Below are 17,173 nucleotides of genomic sequence, written 5' to 3'. Positions count from 1 at the left end.
CCCGGTCGCCTCTTGATTTCATTCGAGTCCTAGGTTGTGCTAGGAGCCTGTGGTTGGACGATCTAAGTGCTCTGTTGGGATTGTATGAATGGAGTAAATCAGAAAGATAGCTGGGCGCTAAATTATTCAAAATATTAAAAGTGAACAAAAGAATTTTAAAATCTATACGATATTTAACAGGGAGCCAATAAAATTTGGCTAAAATTGGAGTTATGTGTTCATGAATTCTCGTACCTGTTAAAAGACGCGCAGCTGCATTTTGAATTAACTGGAGCCGGCAAAGAGAGGAGTGTTGGAGGCCCGAGTAGAGGGAGTTACAGTAGTCCAATCTGGATGTAATAAATGCATGGATAAGCTTTTCAAGGTCCTTTAAAGGAAGGAACGGCTTTGCTTTGGAAATCTGACGCAACTGGTAAAAGCTGTTTTTTACCACAGTGGACACCTGTTTTTCAAGTTTAAAAGAGCCATCAAGGAACACTCCGAGGTTTCTTACAGTGGACGAAAGATGGCTAGCAAGAGGGCCTAAGGCATCAGCTAACTGGTCTAGCGGAGTGTGACTACCAAAGACTATGATTTCGGTCTTATTCTCGTTCAATGTAAGAAAATTATGTGATAACCAAATTTTAACTTCATGCAAACAGTTGAACAGAGGTTGCAAAGAAGCAGTCACATCGGATTTCAAAGGTAAATAAATCTGGATATCATTGGCATAGCAGTGAAAGGAGATGTTGTATTTACTAAAAATGAATCCCAAGGGCAACATGTACAAAGAGAAAAGAGCAGGACCGAGCACGGACCCTTGAGGCACACCACAATAAATAGGGGCAGAAGCCGAGGAGTGTTGCCCCATAGCAACAAAGAACGACCTCTCTGAGAGATAGGATTTAAACCAAGATAAAACCGTACCTTTGAGACCAACAACATGTTCCAGTCTTGATAGAAGAATGTTGTGGTTAACCGTGTCAAAAGCAGCAGACAAGTCAAGTAAAACTAAGACCACAGAATATCCAGAGTCAACAGTTAAAAGAAGATCATTAAAAACTCTAAGTAAGGCTGTCTCTGTGCTGTGGCAAGGTTTAAAACCAGACTGAAACTTTTCATTAATACCATTTGCATCTAAAAAGGCCTGTAGTTGTTTTAGAACTACCTTTTCCAATATTTTGGAAATAAAAGGGAGTTTGGAGATCGGCCTGTAGTTGGTGAGACCAATTAGGTCAAGATTTTTCTTTTTCATAATAGGTTGCACAACAGCATGCTTAAAGACAGACGGTACACAACCTGATGACAATGATGCATTCAGCAGAGATAAGATACAAGGACCAATAATATGTAAAGCTTCCTTAAAGAAACGAGAAGGAAGAATATCATGCAGGGAACCAGAGATTTTGAGATGATCAATTATATCTTTTAAAGCAGAATAAGACACTGGTTCAAACTGTTGAAAGACAGTCAAGCATTCAGAAGCTGGAACTGGGTCTAAAACTGATGATGGATGAGATGGATGAGAAGCCCTTAGAGCTGAGATTTTATCAGAGAAATACTTTAAGAATTTATCACAAAGAGCAGGGGAAGCATCCCTATAAGTGGTAGTGCAAGGGTTTATCACAGAATTAAAAGTATTAAAAAGTGCTCGGGGGTTGTGGCTATTAGTCATAATAATGCTAGACAAAAAGGCAGATTTGGCAGCTTTAACAGACTTTTGATACTTAGATAGACAATTATGGAGGATGTCCAGAGAGACGTGGAGTTTGTCTTTCCTCCATTTTCTTTCAGCACGACGACATTCACGCCTAAGGGTGCGAGTAGTATCATTTAGCCAGGGTTGTGAGGATTTGGCACGTTTAATCCTCAGAGGTGCCACAGAGTTAAGGATGTCAGCGCATGTAGTATAAAAGAGGTTAGCAAGCTCATCCGCTGATAAAACCCCATTACAGTTAGCATCAGAGAGGGGAGAGTCAAGGAAAGCATCAATGAAGTGGGCGATTGACTATTAAACAAAACCGGGAAGTGATCTGAAATCCCAGAGTCCTCTATGTCCGTGAGGCAAAATGGGTCAAAAGAAGGACTTGACAGGCTCAGAAAAGTCAAAAATAGTGAGATATCTTGCAGAGGGATGCAGCAGTCTCAAAATTGCAAAGCTTCTGAAGCGTGATCATCGAACAATCAAGCGTTTCATTCAAAATAGTCAACAGGGTCACAAGAAGCGTGTGGAAAAACCAAGGCGCAAAATAACTGCCCATGAACTGAGAAAAGTGAAGCGTGCAGCTGCCAAGATGCCACTTGCCACCAGTTTGGCCATATTTCAGAGCTGCAACATCACTGGAGTGCCCAAAAGCACAAGGTGTGCAATACTCAGAGACATGGCCAAGGTAAGAAAGGCTGAAAGACGACCACCACTGAACAAGACACACAAGCTGAAACGTCAAGACTGGGCCAAGAAATATCTCAAGACTGGTTTTTCTAAGGTTTTATGGACTGATGAAATGAGAGTGAGTCTTGATGGGCCAGATGGATGGGCCCGTGGCTGGATTGGTAAAGGGCAGAGAGCTCCAGTCCGACTCAGACGCCAGCAAGGTGGAGGTGGAGTACTGGTTTGGGCTGGTATCATCAAAGATGAGCTTGTGGGGCCTTTTCGGGTTGAGGATGGAGTCAAGCTCAACTCCCAGTCCTACTGCCAGTTTCTGGAAGACACCTTCTTCAAGCAGTGGTACAGGAAGAAGTCTGCATCCTTCAAGAAAAACATGATTTTCATGCAGGACAATGCTCCATCACACGCGTCCAAGTACTCCACAGCGTGGCTGGCAAGAAAGGGTATAAAAGAAGAAAAACTAATGACATGGCCTCCTTGTTCACCTGATCTGAACCCCATTGAGAACCTGTGGTGCATCATCAAATGTGAGATTTACAAGGAGGGAAAACAGTACACCTCTCTGAACAGTGTCTGGGAGGCTGTGGTTGCTGCTGCACGCAATGTTGATGGTGAACAGATCAAAACACTGACAGAATCCATGGATGGCAGGCTTTTGAGTGTCCTTGCAAAGAAAGGTGGCTATATTGGTCGCTGATTTGTTTTTGTTTTGTTTTTGAATGTCAGAAATGTATATTTGTGAATGTGGAGATGTTATATTGGTTTCACTGGTAAAAATAAATGATTGAAATGGGTATATATTTGTTTTTTGTTAAGTTGCCTAATAATTATGCACAGTAATAGTCACTTGCACACACAGATATCCCCCTAAAATAGCTAAAACTAAAAACAAACTAAAAACTACTTCCAAAAACATTCAGCTTTGATATTAATGACTTTTTTGGGTTCATTGAGAACATGGTTGTTGTTCAATAATAAAATTATTCCTCAAAAATGCAACTTGCCTAATAATTCTGACTCCCTGTAAAGACAAACACAGAAGCTCATCTGGCTTTTTGCTACATTATGAAGGAAGGTTAGTCTGCTAGCTGCTACCTTTATATTAGCATCTAAGTTAATGCTAGCTAACTTTAGCCTGAGGAGAGTGAGTTTCCTCTAAGCCAACAAAAACCAGGAAAAAATTTATAATTTAATAGTCGCGATACTGTGAGCTCAACATCATGTTGGAAACAACCCATCCAATCTGCACATACAAAGAAAACAAACCATAAATGTCCAGAAATTTAGTGTAATAATGAGAAATGACACACTTACTGAAATTTATTGTATACTCATGGAAATGTCTTTGTTGGTGATGACAGCTTCAAGACGCCTCTTGTATGGTCACATGCATTGCTCAGGTGTAGATTTGAGAGTTTCATGGCTTTCTTTTAGAATCTTTGTCCTGCTGAAACGTCCACCCTCACTTCCTCTTCATCACCCTGGTATATGGCAGCAGATTTTTATCATGAACATCTTGGTATATTTTTCTGTTAATACTTCCTTCAGTTATATGAAGCGCACCTGTGCCATATGCTGAAAAAAACAGCTCCACAGCACGATGTTCCCACCTCAAGACTTTACTATTTGTGTTTTTGGGCAACATGAAGTGCCTCCTGACCTCCAAACATCCCAAAGAGTTCAGTTGTGGTCTCATCTGACCAGACTATATTTTCCCAGTATTTTACAGGCTTGTCTAAACGTGCTGGAGCATGTTTTTTCTTCAGCAATTGGGACTTGCATGGTGAATGTGCATACAGGTCATGGCAGCTGCACAACCGCTGAAGGAAATTGCCTTCCCGGGTTTCCTCCGTGGCGTGAGCGATAAGCAGAGTTTGTCCTTTCCTTATAAGACTCCTAATTATTCAAAGTAACACTCAGGTATGCCATTCAGCGTGTTAGTACGAGCTCGGGAGCAGCTTGGGAGAACAAGAAAACAGAGACTGCTTTAGGTTGCCTTCCCAATCGACTCAAAGGTTTATTTGATACACAGCAGTTTATATAGATGAAAAAAGGTTCGTGTGTCAGCTTTCCCAGTTCAAACCGGTACAGACCAAATAAGGAAACGTCTTCCTGCCTTGTGAGCAAAGAAGTATCCTGTGTGTAGTTTATCAGCTCAGCTATAATTTATGATCATCCCAGCAAAATACACTCCTAGACATAAAATACAGAGTTCTTTCATCAGTGAATTCTGAAACAAACCACCTAGCCTTTAACGAGCCTTTTCCAGGAGATAAGGAAAAGGGAGGATGGGAGTAAAGAAGTGGTCTCATCTCTGTGGTGTTTTCGACCTTGAGGTACCAGCTTGTGAGTCTCACATTAATTCTTGGGTCACAGAGAAAGAGAAAAACAACTAGTATATGGGCCTTATTGAGTAACAGTTTTCCTGTATAAAACAATATCCTGTAAATGCTTACCGTGGTATCAAAATATCATAACAGTTCCCCTCTTTTATTATTTTTTAAAAATAATAACTCAAATAGAAAGGAAAAATCACAAATGTAATAACATAATATAAAGACAAATCATAAATGTGAAACAAATCATAAATGTAACTGGTCCTTTGAGGAAGCTTAATATCAAAAATTCCGAGAGCGTATACATGGTATCACACAACAGACAATAATCATCAAAAACATGCTGCAACGGTTACAAAGGCTACAATTAGTTCCTTCCATCTTCCAAACGTGTCCTGTAGCCACTTATGTAGCCACTGACCGTGACCTGTATTGGCAATTAGTTCTATCTGCAATGCTTCAAGTTTATTCATAGCTTGTGTGAATGAACCGTTAGGAGCGGTATTATTGGGAATGAAAGTACAGCATACATCAACGGTTACTAGACCACAGGTACCGGTCCAATTAACAGGTAAAGCTAATCTAAGAGTATTATTGCACATCCAATAAGCATGTGGGATTGGTCTGGTCAGGCGCGTGACCATGTGTGATTTAACTAACTCCCCCCAGTCAGTATCATTTAAGACACCGTCTGGGGGAACAATGATCGATTCTCTGCTCGAACTTGAACTGTGTGTGTGTTCCTCCAGATATGATAAAACTTCAGCCACAGAGACAGCTAGCCATGTCTCATTACAGCGTGCACCTGGGGAGTCAGAGAAGAATGTATAGTTATCCTTTGTATAATCTATGTGTGTGTCTGGGCCAGTTAACTTTAATCTGCGCAGACATATCATACTAGTATTAAAATGGAGAGGGATCTGTCCTAGGGGTAGTGAGGGCTTTAACCTATTCTTAGGGCGTTTCATTGGGGCGCAGGTCCCTGCGGTGTCATTAGATAACTTCAATAATTCGCCTAATGAAGTCTCAGGGTTAGTTGGTGTGTGTGTGTGTGTCTAAGTAAGCAGTCGAGAGGGCTCAGAGTCAACTGTAAAGCGTCTTTAAAGAGAGCATTATTTCCGCTGATTTTCTCTAGTCCCTCAGTGAGGGGGAAACCGGATATGGGGTATCCTACTATTACCTGTTCTGGATTAGCCTTTGAACAGACATAACAGTTACTGTTTCCTAAATCACGAGCGGCTGTTCTGGCATTTTCATACCAGGCGTTAGCTCCTGTTCTAGAGGGCGCATAAAATGGTTTATTAGTGGCGTCTATGTTGCTATTTACTGATTTTAGGGAGCGTGAGGAGTGCATTAAGTAAGTGTCTTGCAAAATGGAGCATGAGGTATAGTCAGCAAAATATGACCTGCAGAAATGTGAACATGGTTGCAGTTTACAATACAAAATAGCAAAGAGAAATCCTAAGGTTAATGCGATAGATGTGATAAATAACCTAAATATATAAGAAAGTATATAAGAAAAACAGTTCTTCAGTTGTCTCCTGGCCTGGTCCCAGGTTCGAGAGACATTGAATAAGCGTCGTATGATGACAATGGGCATTTCATTTTCTCCATTATCAGGATGAAATGAGTCTGGCTTTATCAGGTTAGACATCATGTGGTACTTTTGGCTTTCTGTTCCTGCTGGATGTTTGAGTACCTTGTTGTTGTTCTTTCAGACGTTGTGTCTTAATCAGTGATTGTGTGTGTGTGTAAATTGGATCCTGGCGCTGGCTCGCCTGAGATGTCGTCTACCCGTGTGTTTATTTGCTCTAGTTCCGGGCGCTGGCTCGCCGGAGATGTCGTCTGCTTGATCCGACGCCTGAGATGGTCCGATTGGGCTGGTCTTAACCCTGCTGGCATGAATCCACTGAGGTTGTCCGTCTGTGAGGATGCTGGTTCTTCGTCACTGCCAGTAAAGCCTGGGGGCTGGAAAACGCGGCCTCCCAGAGTGTCCTTGGTTTTAGTGGCTTCTCCAACATGCGTCTCCTTGTCTCCACTGGTGGAACTGTGGAGGGGAAAAGCTGAGAGAGACAAACTTTCTGATAGTTATTATTCAGTTTTTCTACCAGGTTGTGAACATCAGTGGACAATGCAATATACATCACCTTCTACTAGCGGTGCCCCTCTGGAAGCTGACCATGGTCTTGGAAATAGTCTTATTTCAAATGGAAATAATTTGGTTACTGCAGATTGAGTCATTCTAATCTCACACAGGACTTGAGTAAGTAATTTGACCCAGGTCATTAAAGTTTTAGCACACTTTTGAATTACTTCTAATGTGAATGAAGATCCTCTATCACTGTTAATCTGGTGAGGTATTCCGAATCTGGGTATTATTTCATTGCTCAACTTTTGACAGACTACTTCTGCAGTTTCTTTTGAGGTTGGATAAGCTTCTACTCATTTACTAAATTGATCCACTATTACCAGTAAGTACTTGATACTTCCTTGTGCTGGCATATGTGTAAAATCAATTTGTAATGTATGAAATGGAAAATCTGGTTGTGGTAAATGCTGATGTTTCGCTTTTGATTTTCCTACATTAGTTCGCGCACATGTTAGACAGGTTGCTAATATGCTTTTTACTGCATGTGATGTTTTCTCAATTACAAATCTTAATTTTATTGCCCCTATTACCCCTCTTTGTCCGACATGACTCACACAGTGAAAATGTCGGGCAAGGACTGGCATCAGGGAATATGGGAGGGCAATCAAACCCTTAAGATTTTGTATAAGCCATCTCTGTCATCTAAGGTACAGTCATTATTCTATGCAGAGGCTTGCTCTTGTATGAATTTTAAATCAACATTTGTGTCTAAATAGTCTGGGAGTGTAACAAGTGGCAGCTGTAGGGGCACAGACAATACTTCCTGTGGCGGTGGGAGCTGTGATGCAGCTGCAGCCTTGGCTGTCACGTCTGCTAAGGCATTACCTGTTGCTTCGTCTGTGTCAGCTGTACTGTGTCCTTTCGTTTTTACAACTGCAACGGCCGATGGCAGCTGTATAGCCTGAAAAAGTCTTTGAACAAAATCAGAATTTAGCAATTTATTTTCCATCAGCAGATCTAAATCCTCTCTGTCTCCACAATGTGCCAAAGTCATGTACGACACCAAATGCATAGCGGCTGTCTGTGTAAATCGTCACATGCTTATCCAAATGTAGCTCACAGGCGCGTATTAAAGCCATGAGCTCTGCTTTTTGTGCTGAGTGAAATGGTAATGAGTGAGCCTCTAGTATGATGTCAGGCACTGTTACCACTGAATAGCCACAAAGAAATGAGTTGTCATTCGGCCTTGAACAGGACCCGTCCAAATAAACCGTGGCTGAGTCTGAGATAGGTGTTTGCTCTAAATCTGGACATGGTGCTGTGGATTCCTGTATACGTGTCATGCAGTCATGAACATCAAGCCTGTCTGAGCCATCCTGTCGGTCAGAAGAACACAGAATAGTATCAATAAATGTCATGGCGAATCAGGTGTGCTGCTCGCTTTTATAGTGAGATTTGCATATGTTGTGTAGTTATGTGTGCTACAATGGTCGTGACCTGGTGATTGGTGTGTAGAACAGTGTCATGTGAGAGTGTAAGCTTCTCGCAGTCCCTTATCATGATAGAGCAAGCTGCTACTGCCCTCAGGCAGGCCGGCATTCCTGAACAACCACGGACAGCACCTTTGAGTGGCGGAGGTCAGCACTCCCTTTAATGCATTGAAAGAGGCAGTCATTTCTGTGGATCACAGTATTCGAGGAGGCTTGTCTTTTTTACAACAGTCACGCAGAATGTGGTCATGAAAAGAACAGTCTGGTATCCACTGTCTGCAATAGTTCACCATGCCCAGGAAGGACGACATTTCCTTCTGTGTAGTGGGACGAGGGACAGAGGTCACAGCTTTGACCCTGTCTGCAGTCATGGAACGTTTTCCGTGAGACAGTGTGAATCCCAAATATTGAACAGAAGTCTGACAATACTGCATTTTCTTTGCTGATGCTTTGTGGCCAGTCTTTTGGAGGTGCTGGAGAAGCATGTGTGTAGCAGTTAGACATAGTTTTTCACTTTCAGCACAGAGGAGGAGGTCATCCACATGTGGATCAGAGTACAGCCCTCAGGAGGAGTGAAGCACCATAGAGAAAGCAGCAGAGCTGCCTATCATGCCTTGGGGCAAACGAGTTCAAGTGTACCGCTTATTTCTATGTGTGAATGCAAATAACGGCTGTGTGTCACAGGTACTGAGAAAAAGGAGCGGAGCATAAATCCACCACGGTAAAATGTGTATGCAATGCATGTCAATATGCTGTGAACATCTGAAACGAGAGGTGGCAGAGGAATGTTGACTGCATTAATTTGCCTTAAGTCTTGTATGAAACGCCATACGCCAGGTTTGTTAGGCTTTGGCACAGGATTGACAGGAGTGTGGGCTTTATTACTCCTGTAGTCAATAAATCTCCTATGATGACATCTAGAGCTGCGGCTTTTTCCGTGGAAAGGGGATGTTGCTTGACATATACACATATTAAAACACAGGGATCTTGTGTTTTAATATGTGTACGTGATAAAGTGTACAGTCAATAAATCCTATATCATTCTCACTTTTAGACCACAATGTCATATTCTGGTATTCAGCTGGCAACGTAAGTGCAGAAATAGTACAGTGGATAGGGTAGGTTAGATCTATGTGACGACATATTTCGTAACCTATGTCTGAGTTATGTAACAAAATCACTGTTTGACCTTCACTTGTGTGAGCAGTTATCATGTTGTTGAACAGTGTGAGAGAAACAAAAGTGTGGCTCCCAGTCATGGGATTACCTGGTAATGGCGTCTGTACACGTTTTTTTTTGGCACAGTGTGTGACATAGAGTACCGGACAAAAAGGATGTTGAGTTCATTCTCTGCTGAGGGTCCAGCTGACACAGAGGATGTTCCTTCTCCATCATGTCGGTACATAGGGCAGAGAAAACATAAGCTGTTATCAGTGTCAGCAAACATTTCACCCTTTATGTTAAATGAAATACACAAATTTATTTTTGCTTTGGGTGTCTGCGGCTGCTGGAAAACTGAGCTGAATTTGCACCTCTAGCTTGTCCAACAGTGCATAAAGCGTTTTATGAATACTAGGATAGATTCATCAGGCTTCTGTTTACACATAGTTACTGCATTTAAGTCAATTTTGTCTCTGGACATTGTTAGCAGGAATTTCTTTAGATTCTTAAAGAAATCGGCGACTTTGTCATTATTTACCCTCCTTTTGTCCATAGCGGTAACATTTGATGCATCACGTCGCAGCATTCTATCATACATTTTCTACAGGACTTTTTAAGCAGACTACTTTTCTTATCACAAATGATATTCAACATTTCTACTGACCTGTTTTCTGGCGATAATCGTTCGGGATAAGGCTCCGAAAAGAAATTAGAATGCATTGAACTTCTTAAGTTGTAAACAAAGTCAGTCACATAAGCACTCCCGCATGTTCTGGATACGTGATCATGGACGTCTTCACCGATTCGCGGACGTAGGTTACACGTAACCGGAAATGGGAGTTGTACTGAGCCGTTATTTGAGACTTTATTTTGTATTTTATTAATTTTTGGTTTTACAGGTACTTTAGATTTTTTATCGGACCTGTCTGTGGTCTTTGAATTATTCTGACTCATGTTCAGTGATTTCCAGAGGGGTTTACACGCTAGGAGGATTTAGGTTAGTATTTTCGCTGCGGCACAGCTGAGGTCACTTTAAATTTATTGCTAGCAATTTTTTGTTTGTGTGAGCAACTCTCACTTAGCGAGCAACTTCTCGCTTAACGAGCAACTTCTCGTAAAACAACAGGCAACTTCCTGTGTTCTTTCTGCTTTTAATTTACTGCTTTTAACCCTTGTATGGTAATCGGGTCTGTGAGACCCGTTTTCAGTTTTCTTTCGTTTTTTTTTTTAACAAAATTAAATTTAATTATTTACTAGCTTTCTGTGAGTGAGCAACCTCTCACTTTTTAACGTACGTTTCAAGATAACAGGCAACTCCCTGTGTCACTCTTTGATGAGCAACTTCTCACTTAACGAGAAGTATTTAAGACAACAGGCAACTTTCTGTGTCACTTTTTCTGAGTGAGCAACTTCTCACTTTTTAACGTACGTTTAATTAAACAATTAATTATTATTATTATTATTATTTTTTAAACAAAATTAAAATATTCAAGACAACAGGCAACTTCCTGTGTCCACCAACACCACACAAGGGTTAATTTACTTTATTCGGGGACTGAGGAAGTCAGTCAGTGTATCTCTCTGGATCACTAAGTGAAACTTCGTCAGCATATCCCGTTTTTTTATGGATTCGGGGACTGAGGAAGTCAGTCAGTGTATCTCTCTGGATCACTAAGTGAAACTTCGTCAGCATATCCCGTTTTTTTATGGATCGATCACTGAGAGAGGTATAATATGGTCTCTATATAAATATGAAAGACACATATTTACCTTCTGTCAGGATCCCACTTCTGACACCAAAATTGAAGGAAATTGCCTTCCCGGGTTTCCTCCGTGGCGTGAGCGATAAGCAGAGTTTGTCCTTTCCTTATAAGACTCCTAATTATTCAAAGTAACACTCAGGTATGCCATTCAGCGTGTTAGTACGAGCTCGGGAGCAGCTTGGGAGAACAAGAAAACAGAGACTGCTTTAGGTTGCCTTCCCAATCGACTCAAAGGTTTATTTGATACACAGCAGTTTATATAGATGAAAAAAGGTTCGTGTGTCAGCTTTCCCAGTTCAAACCGGTACAGACCAAATAAGGAAACGTCTTCCTGCCTTGTGAGCAAAGAAGTATCCTGTGTGTAGTTTATCAGCTCAGCTATAATTTATGATCATCCCAGCAAAATACACTCCTAGACATAAAATACAGAGTTCTTTCATCAGTGAATTCTGAAACAAACCACCTAGCCTTTAACGAGCCTTTTCCAGGAGATAAGGAAAAGGGAGGATGGGAGTAAAGAAGTGGTCTCATCTCTGTGGTGTTTTCGACCTTGAGGTACCAGCTTGTGAGTCTCACATTAATTCTTGGGTCACAGAGAAAGAGAAAAACAACTAGTATATGGGCCTTATTGAGTAACAGTTTTCCTGTATAAAACAATATCCTGTAAATGCTTACCGTGGTATCAAAATATCATAACAACCGCAATGCTCTATATTGTTACCTGCCAACTTGTTGTAATGTTGTTTTTGCTGCTGCTCCATACACAATAGAGCTATGATGCACTGATGACCTCATAACAGATACCAGATAGATACCAGTGATTGATTGTTTTACATAAACATTTCTCCTTAAAAAACTATTTATCCAGATAAAACTATTTATCGGACAGGTTTTTGACGGGGCGCCAACACAAACACAAAGCAGGAGATGAAGCATTGCTGAATATGTTTCCAAACCAACTTCATTCTAAGCCAAAGACTAGAAAATATGGTGAAGCATGTCTTCCCTTTGGTTTCACCTGCACAAGTGCCGAGGTAGGTCTCCCCTGCAGAATTGGCTTTCCCTTTGTCGGGAGCAGCGCTGGGCTCTTCAAATCACAGACAAACAGTATCCCACATTCTTGATTTTTAGTTCACAAACACTTCTTGTAATGACTAACTACTCCTGACATTTTGGAGATATTAGCTCTTTATACAGTAAAGTTACAGTGGGATACAAATAATATCAGGCTGATCCTGCCACGATTTGTTCCCCCGGTTCAAATCAGAGACAGACAGTATCCCACAGCTGTTTATGTTTTTAAACCCATTTTACACAGAGAGGCATTTTTTGAAAAATGTATTGATAGCAATGTTGAATATTATTACACAGGAAAAAAACTACTTGTAAAATAATTACACCGTGACGCCTCTGCCTTTCTAAATGGAGGGACAGTAACTGCATGTGTATGTAAGCGTGTAAACCTGCAGATAGAGACAAAATACTGTTAATCTGAATATCTATCATTCTGCAATTCATCTCATGTAAACAATAACGTGGCGCACAGTGTGACGTGAAAAAAGGCACATACCTTTGACGTTGCGTGACCAAGTCTGTATTCCTCGTCCACACGTAAACGCAAAAAAGGAATTTTTAAAAATCTCAGTGTAATGTTGGACCCAAGAATCAAGCGACTTTGACGATAGCAGAACTTTTATTAAACACTGTGGGTTTGTACAGGGACACAGACACTCCCGCTCTCTCTCTCTGCTGTCACGTCCGTCCTCCCCCTCCGACTGTCACTGCCAACATATAAAGAGACACAATCACTGTCAGATCCCAGCACACCTGTTCACCCCGCCCCTGCGCCGCCCCGGGAGCTCACTGCGTCACCCCTCCTCTGCAGCTGGCGAGAGACCACACCCATGCCACACATCCCCACCGCCCGACTGAGGCCGGGGCTCATCCAGCCAAACCTACTCCCCCCCCCCCCCCCCCCGCGAGCGGGAGAGGAAATCGGCCACGACCATCTGCGTGCCCGGCCTATGGATCACCTTGAACTTAAAGGGCTGCAGGGCCAGATACCACCGAGTGATCCGGGCGTTGGCATCCTTCATGCGGTGGAGCCACTGCAGCGGGGCATGGTCTGAGCAGAGGGTGAACGGGCGGCCCAGGAGGTAGTAGCGAAGGGACCTCCCTCCGTCCAACCGCACACTTCTTCGGGTTGGCCGTGAGCCTCGCCTGCCTCAGGGACTCCAGCACCTCGGCCACACGCCGCACATGCTCCGCCCATGGTCACTGTAAATGATGACGTCGTCTAGATAGGCGGCAGCATAGGCAGCATGGGGCCGCAGCACCCGGTCCATGAGGCGCTGAAAAGTGGCAGGGGCTCCGAACAAGCCGAACGGAAGTGTAACGAATTGGTACAACCCATACGGAGTGGAGAAGGCCATCTTTTCCCGGGACTCTGCAGACAAGGGAATCTGCCAGTAGCCCTTGGTTAAATCCAGTGTCGTGAAAAAGCGAGCGGTGCCCAACTGGTCCAGGAGCTCGTCGACCCGGGGCATGGGATAAGCATCAAAACGTGACACCTCATTCACTCTGCGATAATCGACACAGAACCGTATAGACCCATCCTTCTTCACCACAAGAACGATGGGGCTACACCAAGCACTGTGTGATTCTTCTATTACTCCCAACCTCAGCATTTCCTTCAATTCCCGGAAAACAATTTGCCTCGTATGTTCCGGCAGCCTGTAGGGCCGTGAACGCACCATCACGCCAGGCTGCGTCTCAAAATGGTGCTCTATGAGAGAAGTACGGCCGGGCAAGGGGGAGAACACGTTGGCAAAGCACTGTTGCAATGCAGCAACATCCGCCCTCTGGGCCTGTGTGAGATGGTCACTACAATGGAGGGAGGCGGGGATGCTAGATTTTGGCGCCTCCGGCCCCAACTCATCTCTCCCTCTTACCAAGCTCACCAGAGAAGAGGTCTCCGCCTCCCTCCAGGCTTTGAGGAGGTTGAGGTGATAAATCTGCGTGGCTCCGCCCCTGTCCGACCGTACCACTTCATAATCAACGTCCCCCACTCGCCGTGTGACCACGAAGGGTCCTTGCCACTTGGCGAGTAATTTAGAGCTGGAAGAAGGAAGTAACACAAGCACTTTATCTCCCGGTGAAAATTGCCTAAGTTCCGCCCCTCTGTTGTACAGGCGTTGCTCCCGCTGCTGGGCCTGGAGCAAATTCTCCCGTGAGAGCCTCCCAGTGTGTGCAGCTTTGCTCATAGGTCCAGCACGTACTGAATTTCACTTTTCGCAGGGCTCGGACCTTCCTCCCAGTTTTCCTTAATCAGGTCGAGCACCCCCCCGTGGCTTCCTGCCGTATAACAGCTCGAAGGGAGAAAATCCCATGGAGGCCTGGGGCACCTCCCGCACTGCAAACAACAGAGGGTCTAACCAGCGATCCCAATTGCGTTCATCTTCGCGAATGAACTTACGAATCATGGATTTTAAAGTCTTATTCGGCCCCTCCACCAGCCCATCAGTCTGAGGGTGGTAGACGCTGGTCCGAATAGATTTAATACCCAGTAATTCGTACAGTTCCCGCAATGTGCGTGACATGAATGACGTGCCCTGGTCAGTCAGTATTTCTTTCGGAATACCGACTCGGGAGATGACCTGAAACAGTGCCTGCGCCACGCTCTTCGCTGAAATGGTGCGCAGCGGCACTGCTTCTGGGTACCGCGTTGCATAGTCCACCAGGACCAGCACAAAGCGATAGCCGTGTGCACTCCGGTGCAATGGCCCGATGAGATTCATGCCAATACGCTCAAACGGGATCTCCATCAGTGGTAATGGGCGCAACGGCGCCTTTGGCACGGCCGGCTGGTTAACCAGCTGGCATTCTGGGCACGACGCACACCAGCAGCGCACGTCGGCCCAAATGCCCGGCCAATAGAATCGGGCCATTATGCGCTCCAGAGTTTTCTCACCACCCAAATGCCCTGCCATGGGGTTCGAATGAGCCGCCTGGAAAATCGTTTCCCGACGGCTTTGCGGCACCAACAACTGTGTGCGGATCTCATTAGTGTGAGTGTCGCGACTCACTCGATAAAGCCAATCGTTCCGCAATTGGAAATGAGGGTATTTTCGCGCAGCGTCAGGGCGCACCAAGTGACCATCAATATCCATCACTTGGTCATAGGCTGAGCGTAGGGTGTCGTCCCTAGACTGCTCTAGTGGAAAATCTTCCGTGGGGTGCACAACAGGTCGACCCCGTGTCACCGCTGAGCGCCGCGCAAACGTTACACAAATTTATAGACCGCGATCGCATCCCCGCGTACTGCCCCAGTAAGCTGTGGAACCCCACCAATTCGTACCCAAAATAAGGGGATGCGACAGGCGCGGGCTAACCGCCGCCTTCACTCTATGCGTTTTGCCCCTGAATTTCAGCAACAGTGACACTACCGGGTACTTGTGAATATCCCCGTGCACACATTTAACCTCCACCCAGTCAGCCTCCAACAATGCCCCGGGGCGAACCAAACTTTGGTGGACCAGAGTCTGCGTGCAGCCCGTGTCCATCAAAGCATGGCGAATATCCCCTTGACACCTTACCGGCACGCGGTACGTCCCTCCTGGACCGGGGGCGGCCGCTGGAGCACCGGCAACACGGAACACCTGCCCCACCTCCATGAGTGGACATTCTCGGCACAGGTTCCCCCGGCCGCCCACACTTCCAACAGTCCGGCCCCGGCGTCTGTGCAGCTCCCCGTGGCTCCGGGGCAACCTCGGCGGCCACCGGGGTTCCGGCGGGTAGCAGTGGCCGGAACGGGTTCCTGGGGTTCCACCCCGCTGCCTGCTCTGTTCCCGCAGGGCAGCCGTCCCTCCGCTGTGACGCCGACGCCTGGGCGGCGGAACACGGGCGCTCCGCCGCGGCTCCTTGGACCCAAGAAACACTAGCCGGAGCGACTTTGACAATAGCAGAACTTTTATTAAACACTGTGGGTTTGTACAGGGACACAGACACTCCCGCTCTCTCTCTCTGCTGTCACGTCCGTCCTCCCCCTCCGACTGTCACTGCCAACATATAAAGAGACACAATCACTGTCAGATCCCAACACACCTGTTCACCCCGCCCCTGCGCCGCCCCAGGAGCTCACTGCGTCACCCCTCCTCTGCAGCTGGCCAGAGACCACACCCACGCCACATTCAGTTTTTGGTGATTGAAACGCAGTTTACATGTGGACAAAAGGTCCAAACACATAGAAACAGCTGCGTTTTCAAAAATACCCATGTAGGTATGGACATAGCGTAAAAGAGTTAGTAGTTTATTTTCTTACTACCTGTAATTTATTTCAGATTACTTGTATCTAGTTAATTGTTTACTAAATGTTTGAGGTGTGAAATAAACCAAAATATGGGTGTGTGTGGTTAAAGGATGTGCTTGCACGTGCATGTGCTTGCACATGCGGGGGGCGGCATTTTTCTTGTAAAAAAAAAAGGGGGGCCTGGCAAAAAAAGTTTGGGAACCACTGCTTTACCTAATCACATGAGCCAAGGTGTGAAAACAGGTGTGGGTCACAATCAGCCAGGGTTTCGGGTGAGCTCATTGTGAAATCTTGCCCCACCCCACAATCATGACAGGGTGGGGCCAGGTTTCACAATGAGGCCTGTGATGTTCTCCTTTATCTTATAGTGGACAGAAATTATTTTTTGGAGTGGCACAAATAATTTCTGTGGCATCTTATTTGATGCAGACATCTGATTGTTCTGTAAATAGATTGAAATGGTTATATAAAAAAAATATAGCCTTGGCTGCATTTTAAGGTAAATAGCTACAAATAATTTGTTGTTTGCAAAACTTGTGCATAGGTTTTTAAAATGTACAAAATGTACAGTTTATACTATGGACATTTTGACCCCAAAGCGCTTTACACTACATGGGGGCGACCGTGGCTCAGGGGGTTTGAAAGCGCATCTGTAACC

At 44.6% G+C, this 17,173-nt stretch overlaps 1 long non-coding RNA gene across 1 annotated transcript; it reads right to left on the bottom strand.

The window, feature by feature from the left end:
* Nucleotides 1-4,360: 4,360 nt before the first annotated feature.
* On the bottom strand, nucleotides 4,361-10,663 carry LOC145421338 (uncharacterized). The gene is made up of 2 exons (XR_013902674.1): nucleotides 10,109-10,663; nucleotides 4,361-9,666 (listed from the first exon to the last, which is right to left on the bottom strand). It is a non-coding gene; the product is annotated as an uncharacterized LOC145421338 (long non-coding RNA).
* Between the last annotated feature and the right edge of the window lie 6,510 nt (nucleotides 10,664-17,173).

This window comes from Astatotilapia calliptera, chromosome 17 (genome assembly GCF_964374335.1).
Source record: "Astatotilapia calliptera chromosome 17, fAstCal68.1, whole genome shotgun sequence".
In the NCBI taxonomy this organism is placed as follows: Eukaryota; Metazoa; Chordata; class Actinopteri; order Cichliformes; family Cichlidae; genus Astatotilapia; species Astatotilapia calliptera.
The sequence above is the reverse complement of the archived record's forward strand: the minus strand, read 5'-3'. Positions and strand labels throughout refer to the sequence as shown.